This window comes from Schistocerca piceifrons, chromosome 3 (genome assembly GCF_021461385.2).
Source record: "Schistocerca piceifrons isolate TAMUIC-IGC-003096 chromosome 3, iqSchPice1.1, whole genome shotgun sequence".
NCBI classification, from domain to species: Eukaryota; Metazoa; Arthropoda; class Insecta; order Orthoptera; family Acrididae; genus Schistocerca; species Schistocerca piceifrons.
Window position 1 is genome coordinate 555869756 of NC_060140.1, and position 16131 is coordinate 555885886.

Sequence of the window (16131 nt, forward strand, 5' to 3'; positions counted from 1 at the left end):
TAGGCACATCACGGTACACATTCTCCTTTAACGTACCCCACAGAAAGAAGTCCAGAGGTGTAAGATCAGGAGGGCTCGCCGAACGTGGCCCGTGTTTGTTACAACACGCAACTGAACGTCGGAGGTTTCAAGCGTCAACTTTAGGTTACAATATCTCCGGATGTAACTAACATTTTACAATGCAACAAACGGCACTGATTACGTATTTGTTTATATGTTCAGATGTGCTAACAAAACTAACGTGTTTCCATTTTAAAAAACGTAGGTTTGTGTTAAAAAACATACTTCCATGCATTTTTGTATGGTTTGTATTAAACAATTACACTACCCCTCTCCTCACGTTCGGTCTGTGGAATCGGTTCGTCAGTATTTGATGTGATTTACGAAATATATCCAGCGGTACCGTTAGGTGACTCACCCTGTATTTTGGGCGGCCTTTATAGTGAGCTGGTTTATTAGTACAATTCTTTACTCTTTTTTCCTCAATGATATAAAAATATAGTGTTTGTTTCCTGCTCTCATGGTTCTGCTACGAGCCATGTATGCAATAAAACTTTTTTTACAACCATCATATTAAAATGTTCTGGCTGCATAGTACGTACACCAAATTCCGTTCCGTTAGATAAAAAGAAAAAAAACGTATTAAATAAAAAGCTATTTAGAAAATTTCCATACGGTTTTCACTCCCATTAGAAGAGGCACACATCCAAATTTAGCAGTTATTGATTTAACACATCACGCACAGTTTGCAGCAAAGCGATGTTAACCTTTTCTAAATACAGCTTTATGTTTTTCTTAGCAAAGAACCATGTCAACAATTGTAAATTTTCCGTCTAATTGAAGTGAACAGTAAGACTACTGCCTGTGACACCCAGTTTTCCGGATATCCGAGTTTGGAACGTCATTCAGTAAGCAGCCCCGTTGCAGCAGATACACAATCAATACAGTGTATACTTCGCCCGAAGAAAATGAGCTATTGACACATAATCATCACATAGTCAGAAGATATCGTTCTTGTGAAACAACTAGCTCGTTATGCACACGACGTAATGAGCGTCATCGACTTTGTATCTCTAGCTGATTCCATATTTATAGGTTTGCAGAAGGCTTTTGACACCGTTCCTGACAAGATGCTTTTAACCAATTTACGTTCCAATAGAGTATGTTCTCAGTTGTGGGTCTGAATTCGTGGTTTCCTGTCACAAAGGCCACAGATCGTAATAACTGAAGATAAGCCATCTAGAAGTGACACTGTGGTTTCTTCAAGCAAGTGTTATAGGCCCTCTGCGGTTCTTAATCTATATAAACAGTCTAGGAGGGAATCTGAGCAGTGCCCTTCGATTTTTTGCGGATGATGCTTTGATTTACAGTGTATAAAAGTCACCAGACACCCAAAAGCAATTGCAAAATTATTTAAACAAGATATCTGCATAGTGCGAATAATGGCAGTTGATCCTAAACAATGAAAAGTATGAGATCCTCCACGTGAGTATTAAGAAATTCCGTTAAATTTCGATTACACGATAAATCACACAAATTTATAAGTTGTCAATTCGACAGAATACTTAGTGATTATAACTACGAAGAAGTTAAATTGGAATCATCTCACACAAAATGTTGTGGCGAAAGCAAAGCAGGACCTGTGTTTTATTAACAAAGGACAACCAAAATGTTATTAGAAGCAGCTCGTTCCGTTTCATCGTGAAATAGGTGAGAGAGTATCACGCATATAATAAGGTAGTTGGGGGGTGACAATCATTAAAAGGAAGGCATTATACTTTGTAGCGAGGTCATTCCGCTATAATTCCGTCCCAAACTTTCTCCTCCGAATGGCAAAATATTTTATTGACTCACATCTACGTAGTCAATAAAACAGGAGAATTGAAAGCTTGCGCGGAAAGATTTAGATGTTAATTTTTCCTACGTGCTCTTCTAGAATGCACCGTTCGAGAATAAATCTGAAAGTCGTCCTATCAATCTTCTCCAAAACACTGTGAATCGCTGAGTAGTCATGTAGATGCAGACGTAGAAAATGTAAAAGCATTTCAACCAATGTGTATCTGGAATACGCCTTCTTGTGCAGTACACTTAATGCGAATATTTCGATAGCGTTTTGACCAGAATAGGTAAAGTGTTTCGCAAGAATAAATCTCGTATTTCCAAGTTTTCCCGGTGTTGCCCTCCCTCCAGGTGCCAGCAACGAAAACGTCCGGCGCGACACCCAAGTACCGCTGGGGTTTCACTGGACAGGCGGTCCATTCCAGCAACGTCACTTCTAATCCATGGCGCTGTTCCCCACACGGATAAAGCAGCCATCCTTGCTCTCACAAAAAAAACACCAACAGCTGCCTTGTAAACGGTAAACTGCGAGCACAACCGAACACAAAATACATCCAAAACACAGTCACAGTGGTGCAGCATCACGGGTACTATTCTGTACGAAAACATGTAATAAAATCATTCGTAGAGAACGGAAATGGTACTACAGACGATTAACACTGTTAGCTAGATGATACAACTTCCACAACGCTTTGCTGTTGGAAGCAGAGGAAGTGTCTCTTCATACTCAGATAAATTAATGTAGTGGAGGATCCGAACTACGGAGCCACTAACTGCCAAAAATTAAGCTATCCTATAGGATCTTATTCTGACCAGTTTCAGTCTCCCAACAGCGCGCTGCTGAATGGCAACTGCTAATTAACAGAGACGCTTTCCTACTGCCCAATATTCCAGAGGAATTCAGCAGTTCTAAATATCTTTTCCTCAATTACGCACTTCACTAACATCCAAATGCTTCCCACATGTGAAAAATCGAACATCAACAGCAAATCACGACAATCATGAACATACGGTGGCTAGGTATCACAATATTCACTGACGAGACGAAAATAACTCATAAAACCGTATGCGAGTAGCTCCTTTTGTCTTGATCTCCGAACAGAACTGTGATATTTGCACACTGAATGTATGATTACTATATTCACCATCAGTAACGGAGCATATGACAATGTCGAAGTTCTCGTATCACTGGATAACTTATGTAATACAAAAATCCTACACAACCTTAGATAAAGGTAGGGAGATATATGTACGCCATCAAAAGGAACTTTCAGAACCCAAAAAAGGAATTTTTTGACTCCTTAAGCAATCGGTTTTAAGTCCCTTCCTTTTAATATTTATACAGCTGACGTTAAAGCAACTTTTTCAGGACAGATATAGATCATTCTGCAGATAATTTCTGCACGTGTATATACATGTGGCAAAGTACTGCAAGGCAGACATAGCAACCTAAAGACAGTCATCAAAATTACCTACTAACTCCTTTAGTAAAATCTGATCAGCAGCTACTACCTACTCGCTTTTCGTGAACAATAGATTTATCTATAAAACATTACTAAATTTATGACATATTTATTTAAACAAATCTACTGTGTGAGCAAGGAAAGAAAACGTCGTAAGATAATGGCGTTACGAAATTTTGTAATACACGGATGGCGGTATAATCAATGTGATAAAGTGATAAAGGACTTATCAAAAAATGGCTCTAAGCGCTATGGGACTTGACATCTGAGGTCATCAGTCCCCTAGACTTAGAACTACTTAAACCTAACTAACCTAAGGACGTCACACACATCCACGCCCGAGGCAGGATTCGACCCTGCGACCGTAGCAGGTGCGCGGTTCCGGACTGAAGCGACTAGAACCGCTCGGCCACAGCGGCCGGAAAAGGATATATCGATGAGCTGCACCTCAAAAGTATTTATTTATTTGCATCCAGGCGTATAGCCCATCATCAGTGCCATATACTGTGCACGTTTACATGAAAAGATGTGCCTGTTAAGTATAACATCTTTGTAACGGTTAAAATTATGTGTATCCCTGCGGTACACACATCGGCGTGTATAATTTTGAAGTGCAGCTCATGGTGGCCATCAAGATGTTCTTTGACAAACACATACAAGCTATGGAGCACTCAGCATACAACATTTTTACATGATCAAATGTCTCAAAAAATCAATAAGTATAACGTCCTTGTTGAGGAAAGAAGCAGACGATATCGTGCACGCCCGCCAGGTGGTCAGACCACTTGAACTCAACAGGATCTCGATCATATCGACTTGTTAAGCGAACTACCGTCTCGCGACACCAGAACAGTGCAGTGGGAATGCAACGTTCATTACATGATATAAAGCACAAGGTGATTGAGCTACATCGATGCGCACTTAAGGAGAGAGGAGGCTTACTAGGGTTTAATATTTCGTGAACGGCGAGATCAAAAGAGACGAATTGGGAAAAGTTGGGGGAGAAAACCGACCATGTCCTTTCAAAGGAGCTATCCCCGCAACTGTCTTAAGTCATAAAAGATTAAAATTTTAATTTATTACTTCTGTTTATTACACATCAGTTTTCCATCACCCTGGTTCCCATAACTCCTGAAGACAGACGTTGACCGTGGATATTGTATCAGACTCACAGTCCCTTTGACTGTTCAGAGATGTCACTAAGCGGGACCAAAGATGTAAACAACCATGCATGAGCAGCGCCTATTAGACGGAGTGGTTCCGGGAGCTGATCAGTTCCAATCATTCCACCAGGCGTTGTACACGGCTCATGTTGTCTGTAGTTCAACCATGCCTAGACGGTCAATGCCGCGGTTCAATCGCGTTCGCATTGTTACTTTGTGCCACGAAGGGCTCTCAACAAGGAAAATGTTCAGGTGTCTCTGAGTGAACTAAAGCGATGTTGTTTGGACACGGAGAAGATACAGAGAGACAGGAACTGCGATGATATTTCTCTCCCAGGCCGCCCAAGGGCTACTACTGGAGTGGATGACCGCTACTTACGGATTATGGCTCGGAGGAACCCTAACGGCAACTCCACCATGTTGAATAATACTTTTCGTGCAGCCACAGGACGTCGTGTTACGACTCTAACTGTGCGCAATAGGCTGCATGATGTGTAACTTTACTCCCGACATCCATGGCGAGGTCCATCTTTGCAACCACGACACCATGCAGCGTGGTACAGATGGGCCCAACAACATACCGAACGGACCGGTCAGGATTGGCATCACATTCCCTTCACCGATGAGTGCTACAATCGTTGGAGACGTGTTTGGAGGCAACCTGAACGCCTTAGACACAATATTCATGGAGTGCAGCAAAGTGGAGGTTCCCTGTGGGCCAGACGTACGCCGCTGGTGGTCATGAGAGGCGCCGTAACGGCTGTACGATACGTGAACGCGATATTTATTCTTCGTGTCTACGTATTTTCAGTCCTCTGCCGTTAGAGGGCTCCAAATTATAGCGTGTACATAGCGGTATGGAACGTAATTTGTCGGTGTGTGAGAAACAGCGTGGTGTAATCGAGTTTCGAACTAGAAGAGTTTGTCCACACATGGAGCAGCTTCCCCATTAGCATAACAATGCCAGTCCACACACGAGCGCTACGATATCTGCAACAACCAACGTCTTAGGTTCATTGTCGTGGATCAGCCTCCATACTCCATTCTTAGAGTGATGGTATCAACAAATTGGTCTCTTGTTGGGAGAAATGTATTCGTTGGCAGGGTAACTATGTTGAGAAATAAATATGTAGTTATGAAGAATAAACATGTGGAATTTAATAACGCTTGTTTTATTGAATCACTTAAAAAATTCGGAGGCAAAACAGCACGCTCTTGCATCAAAATAATTACAGAAGTTGCTGAGATTAACGCTCACATATAGACAAAAAAAAAAAAACAAAAAAAACAAAAAAACGCAGCAGTCGACTTGTACTAATGTTCGTGGGATGAGAAACCATTTATTTCGCGTGCCAGTATTTCCTTTGCTGAAACTGGGCGGAAAATACCAGAGGTGATCATAGAGGTGTCTGGGTGTTGTAAAATCTAAATGTTTTTTTCCGCTTTCAGCTGGTCTCATTTGATGGAGAACACTTGCAGAAAAAAATCCAAGTCTTCATGGAACATTTACAATGTGTCACGAAAACGAAGTAAACTATCGCGTAAAGACTAAGGAGACACAAGCAGAGAATTTACAACCATAACAAGATTGGTCACGGGGAGAATATTATCAGTCGATACCATCGTCTCCGTCCCTCCGTTCCCCCCCCCCTCCACCCCCCCCCCCCCCCATCACCAGCACCACCTTTGCTATCGACATCAACGTCAAAACTTTCCTACTCTGTTCCGCTCGCCATCTGTGTGAAAGCCGCCATTTGAAGTGCATTGTTTGCAGACTGGGATTCGCAGGAAGAAGCTTGCGAAATGCAATTCAGGCACGAAAGCAGTGGCTTACAAAGCACTTGTAAAACCGATTCTTGAGTATTGTTCGTTCATCTGGGATCCTTACCACGTAGGACTGATAAAAGAGATAGAAAATTACCAACAAAGAGCGGCATGTTTCGTCGCGGATTCGTTTGGACGCCGCGAGAGCGCTACGGAGATGCTCAACAAACTCCATTGTCAGACGTTACAAGAGGGGCGTTTTACTATTGAAGATCTGAGTGAGCATTTTCGGGAAGTCGGACAACGCATTACCTCCTCCCACATACATCTCACGAAATGACCACGACGAGAAAATTCGAGAAATTAGAGCTGACACACTGGCTTACCAATAATCATTCTCCCCACCCGCCATTCGCGAGTGGAACAGCGAAGGGGGGCTCACTTAATCAGTTAGTGGTACTAGAAGTACCCTACACCACATACCGTCAGGTGGCTTGCGGGGTATGATATAGTTCGAATCTAAGGATCAATGAACATGCACAATCACTCATCAGCAGCGGGATTTAAACATACTGATATACGTTGTTCGGCGGTTTCCCTATTTCACTTGATTAGAATGTCAAAGCCAGCCCGGCACAAGCTACGTAGCATTTCGTCTCGAATGATATCAACGTGTATGAGACGTTAGTTAATCTGTAGCCTCTCATCTTCTTGATTCACTTGCACGTACGAGCTCTATTGCTGCGATGCAGGGTGGCGGCTTTGCTAATCTGCGGTTTGTAGCGAGCAGACGGTGGCTTGTTCATTGTGGTCGGTAATTGGATCGTGTGCGGCGCAGAGATACGGGAGCAGCAAGCGCAGTTGGAGCTAGCTAGCTGGGGTGACGCCGCGTCGGCGCCAGACTGCGCCGCCTCGGGCCTGTGGCAAAGCAGCGCACAGCGCGGCGTCGCTGCTTCTCACATCCTTCGTGACCCAGAAGTAAAATCCATTCACTCTGGAGCCGGCTAGTATAAAAAACGCTGCGATATCAAGTTCCACACCACCTCTCGACTAGCATATTTAGTGCTTTTTGATCGGAACCCTCTCTGACAATACCTTTCTCTCCGCATGAAATCGCTAGGCAACGAAGATGACAATAATTCTGTGTTCTCAGCAAATAGAGCGCCTTGCGACTTTCGTACACTGTTCGTACTCACACCACGACGGATCATTTCAAGGTTAGACCGCGCGTGCGTTGCCAGTTTAAGGCAAGAAGGGCTACAGCAAGAGTAATTGTCCACCGAACTGACGTACACAACAACGTTGTCATTCGGGCATTCAAACCCTATGTGAGACACATAACACGGAACAGCTGTCTCGTAGTGGTCGCCAGCGGACAACAACACCAGCTGTAGAACGCTATCGACAAAATATCAGAGGAGGAACACTAGAATAGGGACACAATCTTGAGAAAGGATCTCAGCTGTCGTTTTGTGCACAACACACAATTCTACATACTCAAGTAATCCAGGGTAACAACGGGAAACCTAATTCAGGATGTTTCGAATATTTCTTTTGTATGCTGTTTTGCGGCTACACATTGTATGAAACGCAATCTAATGTTAGTCTCAAAAATGTTCAAATGTGTGTGAAATCTTACGGGACTTAACTGCTAAGCTCATCAGTCCCCAAGCTTACACACTACTTAACCTAAATTGTCCTAAGGACAAACACACAGACCCATGCCCGAGGGAGGACTCGAACCTCCGCCAGGACCAGCCGCACACTCCATGACTGCAGCGCCTGAGACCGCTCGGCTAATCCCGCGCGGATGTGATAGTCTACCGAAACTCCTTTTTTAATATATTTTTGCTTATTGCTCCCAGTTAGCTAGTTGTACCTAATATAATCAAGCACTTACATGTAACATCTGGTCTTAATATAATTTTGTATTTACTCCACAAGATCGCAAATGATATTTTTTTCAAATGCGGTATACTTTCGTTTTGTTATTTATTTTGGACGTGGTTGTTTATCGATCTATGTGGCAGATTTAAGGTACACTTTTACGTTTTTATCTCTGATGAAAATCGAGTTATATCGTACGTAAAATTTAGGACTGTCATTTGTTGTGAATTATTTGTCACTGTTAAGAATTTTGTCGAAGTTGTGAAAATATTTTTACTTTTTCATTTTTGACGTTATTTGAATTTTTTTCCAGATGTGCGTAGATTTCTATTTTCCCCAGGATGCTCATGTGGCGTCCTTTTCCAGCTAATGCCTTCTGCAGTGTGTTGATTTTCTCGAAGATGTATATTGAAAATGGAGAGGTTGTTTTCATTTCCGTTCATGTCTTCTTTTTTTCTTGGAGACAACCTCCCCACGTTTAGTATTCGTCTTCGAGAAAATCAACAGTCTACAGCAGATAGAACCGCAAAAGAAAGCGACATGAACATCCTGAAGCAAATAGAAATCTAAACCCATTTGGCAAAACATTCAAATACAGAACTCGGAAATAAAGAAAATATATATTGACAACTTCAACAAAGTTCTTATCGATGACTAATAATACGGAACAAAAGACAGTCATGAATTGTAAGTGCAGTGTAAACCGGCTTTCATAAAAGATGACAAATTAAAGGCAAACCATATCTCTGGCACTCAGATTGGTACTGTAACAACTACACATAAAATAACACAAAAAAACTCTCTGTCATGAGACACACAACACTGAAGACCCTCCTCGTAGTGGTCGCCAGTGGGCAACAACTCCATCTGTAGACTGCTATGTACAAAATATCAGGGGACGAATACCTGACTGATTTACTTTTTATTTTGACACGGTACTCTAATAAACATATGTACCGAAGTAGGCTACAAATTTTTTTAGTATATGTTGTATATTAGTATATATATATATATATAGTATATATATATATATATATATATATATATGTTGTATATTAGTATATATATATATATATATATATATACTAATATACAACATATACTAAAAAATACACTTCTGGAAATTGAAATAAGAACACTGTGAATTCATTGTCCCAGGAAGGGGAAACTTTATTGACACATTCCTGGGGTCAGATACATCACATGATCACACTGACAGAACCACAGGCACATAGACACAGGCAACAAAGCATGCACAATGTCGGCACTAGTACAGTGTATATCCACCTTTCGCAGCAATGCAGGCTGCTATTCTCCCATGGAGACGATCGTAGAGATGCTGGATGTAGTCCTGTGGAACGGCTTGCCATGCCATTTCCACATGGCGCCTCAGTTGGACCAGCGTTCGTGCTGGACGTGCAGACCGCGTGAGACGACGCTTCATCGAGTCCCAAACATGCTCAATGGGGGACAGATCCGGAGATCTTGCTGGCCAGGGTAGTTGACTTACACCTTCTAGAGCACGTTGGGTGGCACGGGATACATGCGGACGTGCATTGTCCTGTTGGAACAGCAAGTTCCCTTGCCGGTCTAGGAATGGTAGAACGATGGGTTCGATGACGGTTTGGATGTACCGTGCACTATTCAGTGTCCCCTCGACGATCACCAGTGGTGTACGGCCAGTGTAGGAGATCGCTCCCCACACCATGATGCCGGGTGTTGGCCCTGTGTGCCTCGGTCGTATGCAGTCCTGATTGTGGCGCTCACCTGCACGGCGCCAAACACGCATACGACCATCATTGGCACCAAGGCAGAAGCGACTCTCATCGCTGAAGACGACACGTCTCCATTCGTCCCTCCATTCACGCCTGTCGCGACACCACTGGAGGCGGGCTGCACGATGTTGGGGCGTGAGCGGAAGACGGCCTAACGGTGTGCGGGACCGTAGCCCAGCTTCATGGAGACGGTTGCGAATGGTCCTCGCCGATACCCCAGGAGCAACAGTGTCCCTAATTTGCTGGGAAGTGGCGGCGCGGTCCCCTACGGCACTGCGTAGGATCCTACGGTCTTGGCGTGCATCCGTGCGTCGCTGCGGTCCGGTCCCAGGTCGACGGGCACGTGCACCTTCCGCCGACCACTGGCGACAACATCGATGTACTGTGGAGACCTCACGCCCCACTTGTTGAGCAATTCGGCGGTACGTCCACCCGGCCTCCCGCATGCCCACTATACGCCCTCGCTCAAAGTCCGTCAACTGCACATACGGTTCACGTCCACGCTGTCGCGGCATGCTACCAGTGTTAAAGACTGCGATGGAGCTCCGTATGCCACGGCAAACTGGCTGACACTGACGGCGGCGGTGCACAAATGCTGCGCAGCTAGCGCCATTCGACGGCCAACACCGCGGTTCCTGGTGTGTCCGCTGTGCCGTGCGTGTGATCATTGCTTGTACAGCCCTCTCGCAGTGTCCGGAGCAAGTATGGTGGGTCTGACACACCGGTGTCAATGTGTTCTTTTTTCCATTTCCAGGAGTGTATATATATGTATGTATGTATATACTACATAAATGAGCAACAATGTTATCGAGAATCTCGAAAGGTCTTCACCAATTTATTTCAAATTTTTACACGATACTCTAAAAAAACCTTCGGATGGACACAGGCTAAATATTTTTTGATATATACCGTATAATATATATTTTTAAAATCTATTCTATTTTACGCTGAACAGCCAAAGAAACTCGTACAAGCCGGCCTGTGTGGCCGAGCAGTTCTAGGCGCTTCAGTCCCGAACCGCGCGAACGCTACGGTCACAGGTTCGAATCCTGCCTCGGTCATGGATGTGTGTGATGTCCTTAGGTTAGTTAGCGTTAAGTAGTTCCAAGTTCTAGGGGACTGATGACCTCACATGTTAAGTCCCATAGCGCTCAGAGCCATTTCAACTATTTGAAACTGATACATCTTCCTAATATCGTGTAGGGACCCCGCGAGGACGCAGAAGTGCCGCAACACGACGTAGCATGGACTCGATTAATGTCTAAAGTAGTGCTGGAGGGAACTGATGCCATGAATCCTGTAGGGCTGTCCATAAATCCGTAAGAGTACGAAAGGGTGGAGATCTCTTCTGAACAGCATGTGGCTAGGCATCCCAGATATGTTCAATAATGTTCATGTCTGAGTATTCTGGTGGGCAGCGGATGTGTTTAAACTCAGAAGAGTCTTCCTGGAGTCACTCTGTAGTAATTCTGGACGTGTGGGCTGTCGCATTGTCCTACTGGAATTGCTCAAGTCCGTCGGAATGCAAAATGGACATGAATGGATGAAGGTGATCAGATTGGATGCTTACCTACGTATCACCTGTCAGAGTCGTATCTAGACATATCAGGGGTCACATATCACTTCACCTGCACATGCCCCACACCGTTACAGAGCCTTCACAGCTTGAACAGTCCCCTGCTGACATGCGGGGTCCCTGGATTCATGAGGATGTCTCCATAACTGTACACGTCCATCCGCTCGACAAAATTTGAAACGAGAATCGTCCGACCAGGCAACATGTTTCCAGTCATCAACAGTCCTATGTCGGTGTTTATGGGCCCAGGTGAGGCGTAAAGCTTTGTGTCGTGCAGCCATCAAGAGAACATGACTGGGCCTTCGGCTCCGAAAGCCGATACCGATGATGTTTCGTTGAATGGTTCGCACGCTGACACTTGTTGATGGCCCGGCCTTGACATCTGCAGCAATTTGCAGAAGGGTTGCACTTTTGTCACGTTGAACGATTCACTTCAGTCGTCGTTGGTCCCGTTCTTTCAGGAGATTTTTTCCTCCCGGATCGATGTCGGACATTTAATGTTTTATAGGATTCCTGATATTCACGATACACTCGGAAATGGTCGTACGGGAAAATCTCCAATTCATCGCTACCTTGGAGATGCTGTGTCCCATCGCTCGTGCGCCCACTATAACACGATGTTCAGACTCACTTAAATCCTCATGAACTGCCATTGTAACAGAAGTAACCAATCTAACAACTGCGCCAGAAGCTTGTTGTCTTATATAGGCGTTGCTGACAGCAGCGCCGTGTTCTTCCTGTTTACGTATCTCTGTCTTTGAATACGCATGTCTATACCAGCCAGTGTCTTCGGTACTTCAGTGTGTAAACAGAAGTCGATGTTTAATTTTTCTGCCAAAATCTCGAAACTTGATGCCCCATTTACTCCTAATTTTCACACGATACTCTAATAAACGTGCGGACCGACATAGGCTACATATTTTTAATATGTGTGGTGTACAAATGTATAAAAGGACAATATTGTTAACACCCATCTCGAAAATTTCTTGACCGATTTACTTGATGTTTCGAAACGATGTACTTACAATTTGTACACGACAATCTAATAAACATTCGGACGGACATACGCTATATGTTTTTCAATATATATAATATATAAGCACATATATAATATATAGCAGGGAAAGGTCGTTAGCAAATAACTGGAAAAGTTCTTGACCTCCTTACTTATTTTTGCACTACACTCTAATAAACATCCAGACGGACAGAGGCTATATTTTTCTTCAACGGCAATGTACAAGTGTTCTGTTAAAACCAACCGGGAGAAAGAAGATGCTGTACTGTGCTGTAAAATGTCCAATTTCGTTTTCTTTGGCTTCAGATGGTTCAAATGGCTCTGAGCACTATGCGACTTAACTTCTGAGGTCATCAGTCGCCTAGAACTTAGAACTAATTAAACCTAACTAACCTAAGCACATCACACACATCCATGCCCGAGGCAGGATTCGAACCTGCGACCGTAGCGGTCGCTCGGTTCCAGACTGTAGCGCCTAGAACCGCACGGCCACTACGGCCGGCAATGTTTTCTTTCTTACAATCAATTTTAACTACGGTAGCAGAGCGTTAAAACCTTTAGACAAACTGTTTCTCACATATATACGCATTCTTCGTATATATAATTTTAAACAAAAGTAGTATACTAAGTTATGTGCTGTTTTATTTTTATCCTCTCAGTCGGTTTTAACAGGAAACATGTATGTATGGCTGTGGGCTTATGATTAGAATACTACTGCGAATCTTCCAAGAACTCGTAATCCTATCCGGTTACAGATAAAAACCACGCGAAATACTGTCACTGCAGCCACTGTCGTCACACATCCAGCAGTATAAGAGGCCTTGCATACTCCGCATACCATGATCTCAACCGATTTATCTATTTATTTTAAGCGACTTGAGGTCTCAATCAAGTTTTCGGTGGCTGTAAAAATAAACAAATAAACAAGACTCAAGTTCATCGAGAGAGGGAAAGAGGAAATGGACAGCAAAGGGTTGAGGGATGGGGAGGGGGGGGCTGGTATATGGACATGGAGAGGGGGAAGGAGGAGATGAGCAGAGAGAGAAGGGATAGGCGGAGGAGGATATGGAGGGTGGAGGGGGAGAAGGAGATTAGGACGTGCATTCAATTCTCATACATATTTAGTGATCGCAAGGCGCTGCTGGATACGCTAGTATATACATAATAGCTTGTTAAAGTTTGGGTATCACTCGAAAACGGACCGAGCTCGAAACCGGTAGTAAATAAACAATATATAGAAAAGCAGCTCTGCTGTACTATCATCACAGTGCGTTTCATATCATACAGGGTGGCCGCTTGAGGATTTCAGCTCTGCAGTTCGCGAGTAAATACTACGGCATCTAGATCGCACCGACCGACAAGTGACACGAGAGAGAGTGAGAAGGCCGTTCTTTGCAGCTCAAGGCCTTCCAACCCGGCCAGGGGAATGTGTGCCACAGGTGCGATGTATTCGTGTGGGAGATGTCTCCCCTCCTAAATAAGCGCAGGTCAGTCGTCGAGAATCGTCGTTTTTGCGTACAACGATCCTCCTGTCGCCACCTTCACTCTGGAATTGTTATTCGAGTGTTTCGACTCTGCCACCGTGATCGTAAGCCTCACTCCTCAGTGAAGAATGGTAGGTGTTGCTGCGTATCACGTACAGAGCAGCGTCACGTAACCTGTTGGCATGGCAGCAGCGGAGCACAGTGAGCTACGTGGTGCTGCGGTCGGAGTGTGCGGGTCTGAACAGCGTCTGGTGACCTGCATCGAACGATCTGCGTACAACACACAGTGAAATTTGTGGCTGACACACTGGAAGTACCCTTGTGTTTCTCGTGGGCTGCGATGTAGCACCTAGTTTCTTTTCTTAAAAATGCCTCGACAGACAGTTGCGACTATGTTTGCACTGCCTGCTTGCTGTGTGTCATCGAAGAACAGTTCAGAAACCAGCACAGTATGCTCAAACATGAAACAGTTTCGTTCACAGTTCACGGGCAAGCAGATTTCGACAACAGTTTCAGGTAGGTACCTGAATAATATTACCACGTTGTGTACAACCTGTTTTTAACCGCATCGCATACACAATTCGTGTGCCAAAAAAAGAAGTACTAATCGAAGTTCGTTCTTCGGCACTTCCCGAGATAACCCGCTCGTATTTCACTAGCGCTTGAACCCGATTTTCATGTGGTTCGATACGATCCACGTTTAACCCTTCCTTCTCTCAGTACGCACGAGACTCGAGTTCTTCTTCTTATCCAGGCTCCACAGAATTTCTTAGAATTTCTTTAATAGGCGTAAAATATTGGCGTGCAATTTCCCCGTTACACTCTTTCATTCACAACTGTCTTTATCACCCATCATGTATCTGCGATAGTGAACTCTCATGAGTCAAAATCATAATCAGTATCATTTTAAATCGTCATCTGCTGCTCATCTTAGTCACATAAAATCGGTTGATGGTTTTAAGTGACGTAGATAACGACTTTCGTAGCAAGATACTGATTACGATGATGACTCATTATAGTTAACCGTCACAGGTACTCCACATGTGATCAAGACATTTGCGAAAACAACAGTATATTTTAAATAGATTGCCTACTCCTGTTCAACAATGTCAAATTTCATTTTACTCGTTGATTACAGAAGGAATAAATATTAGGGTTTAATGTTGCTCGACGGCAGGGTTATGGAGAACAAGCACGGATGAGAAGGGAAAGTGGCCGTGTCCTTTTCAAAGGAAGCATCCCAGCATTTATCACTCTATTGTTTACTGCTGATAATAAGGAATATTGATGTTTACGTTGATTCAAACCTTTTCTACATATATATGTACATCTTACTCCGCAAGTCACCTTACGTTGTGTGGCGGAGGGTACTTTGTGTACAACTGTAACTTCACAGTTTTCCTGATCCAGTTGCGAATAACACGCGAGAGGAACTATTTCCGGTACGCCTAGGTGTGGGCTCGAATCTATCTAATTTCATTTTCATCGTCTTTTCGCGAGATAAGACATATTAGTTGACTCCTCCAGGAACGTACGCTGTCGGAACTTTACCAATAAACCACACTATGATGCAGAACACTTCTTTTGCAGTGTCTGCCACTGAAGTTGGTTGATCATTCTTGTGATTCCTTGACGCTTGCTAAATGAACCTGTAACGAAACGCGCCGCTCTTCTTTAGATCTTTACTATTACCTCTTTCATTCCCATCGGGTACGGATCCCACACTGACGAGCAACATTCAAGCATTGACGGATGAGTGTTTTGTAGATACCTCCTTTGTTGATGAACTACATTTAGTGGGCATTCTTCCAATGAATCTCAGTCTGGCATCTCCCTTACATGTGAATAATTCCATGTGTTCGTTCCATTTCAGATCGCTCTGCACGCAAACGCCTTGGTATTTTACGGAAGTAACTGTTGTCAATGATTGTTCTGAAATTGTGTAATCATACAGTAAAGGGTCTTTGCGCTTATGTATTCGCAATACATTACATTTGTTAACGTTGAGGGTCAATTGGTACTCCCTACATCAAGCGTCGATCCTCTGCAGCTCTTCCTGCATTTCACTACAATTTTCTGGCGTGCGATTTCTCTGCGTATAACAGCGCCAACTTTGACAAGCCTCATGGAACTTCCGACATAATGTACTAGGTCATTTATGTGAA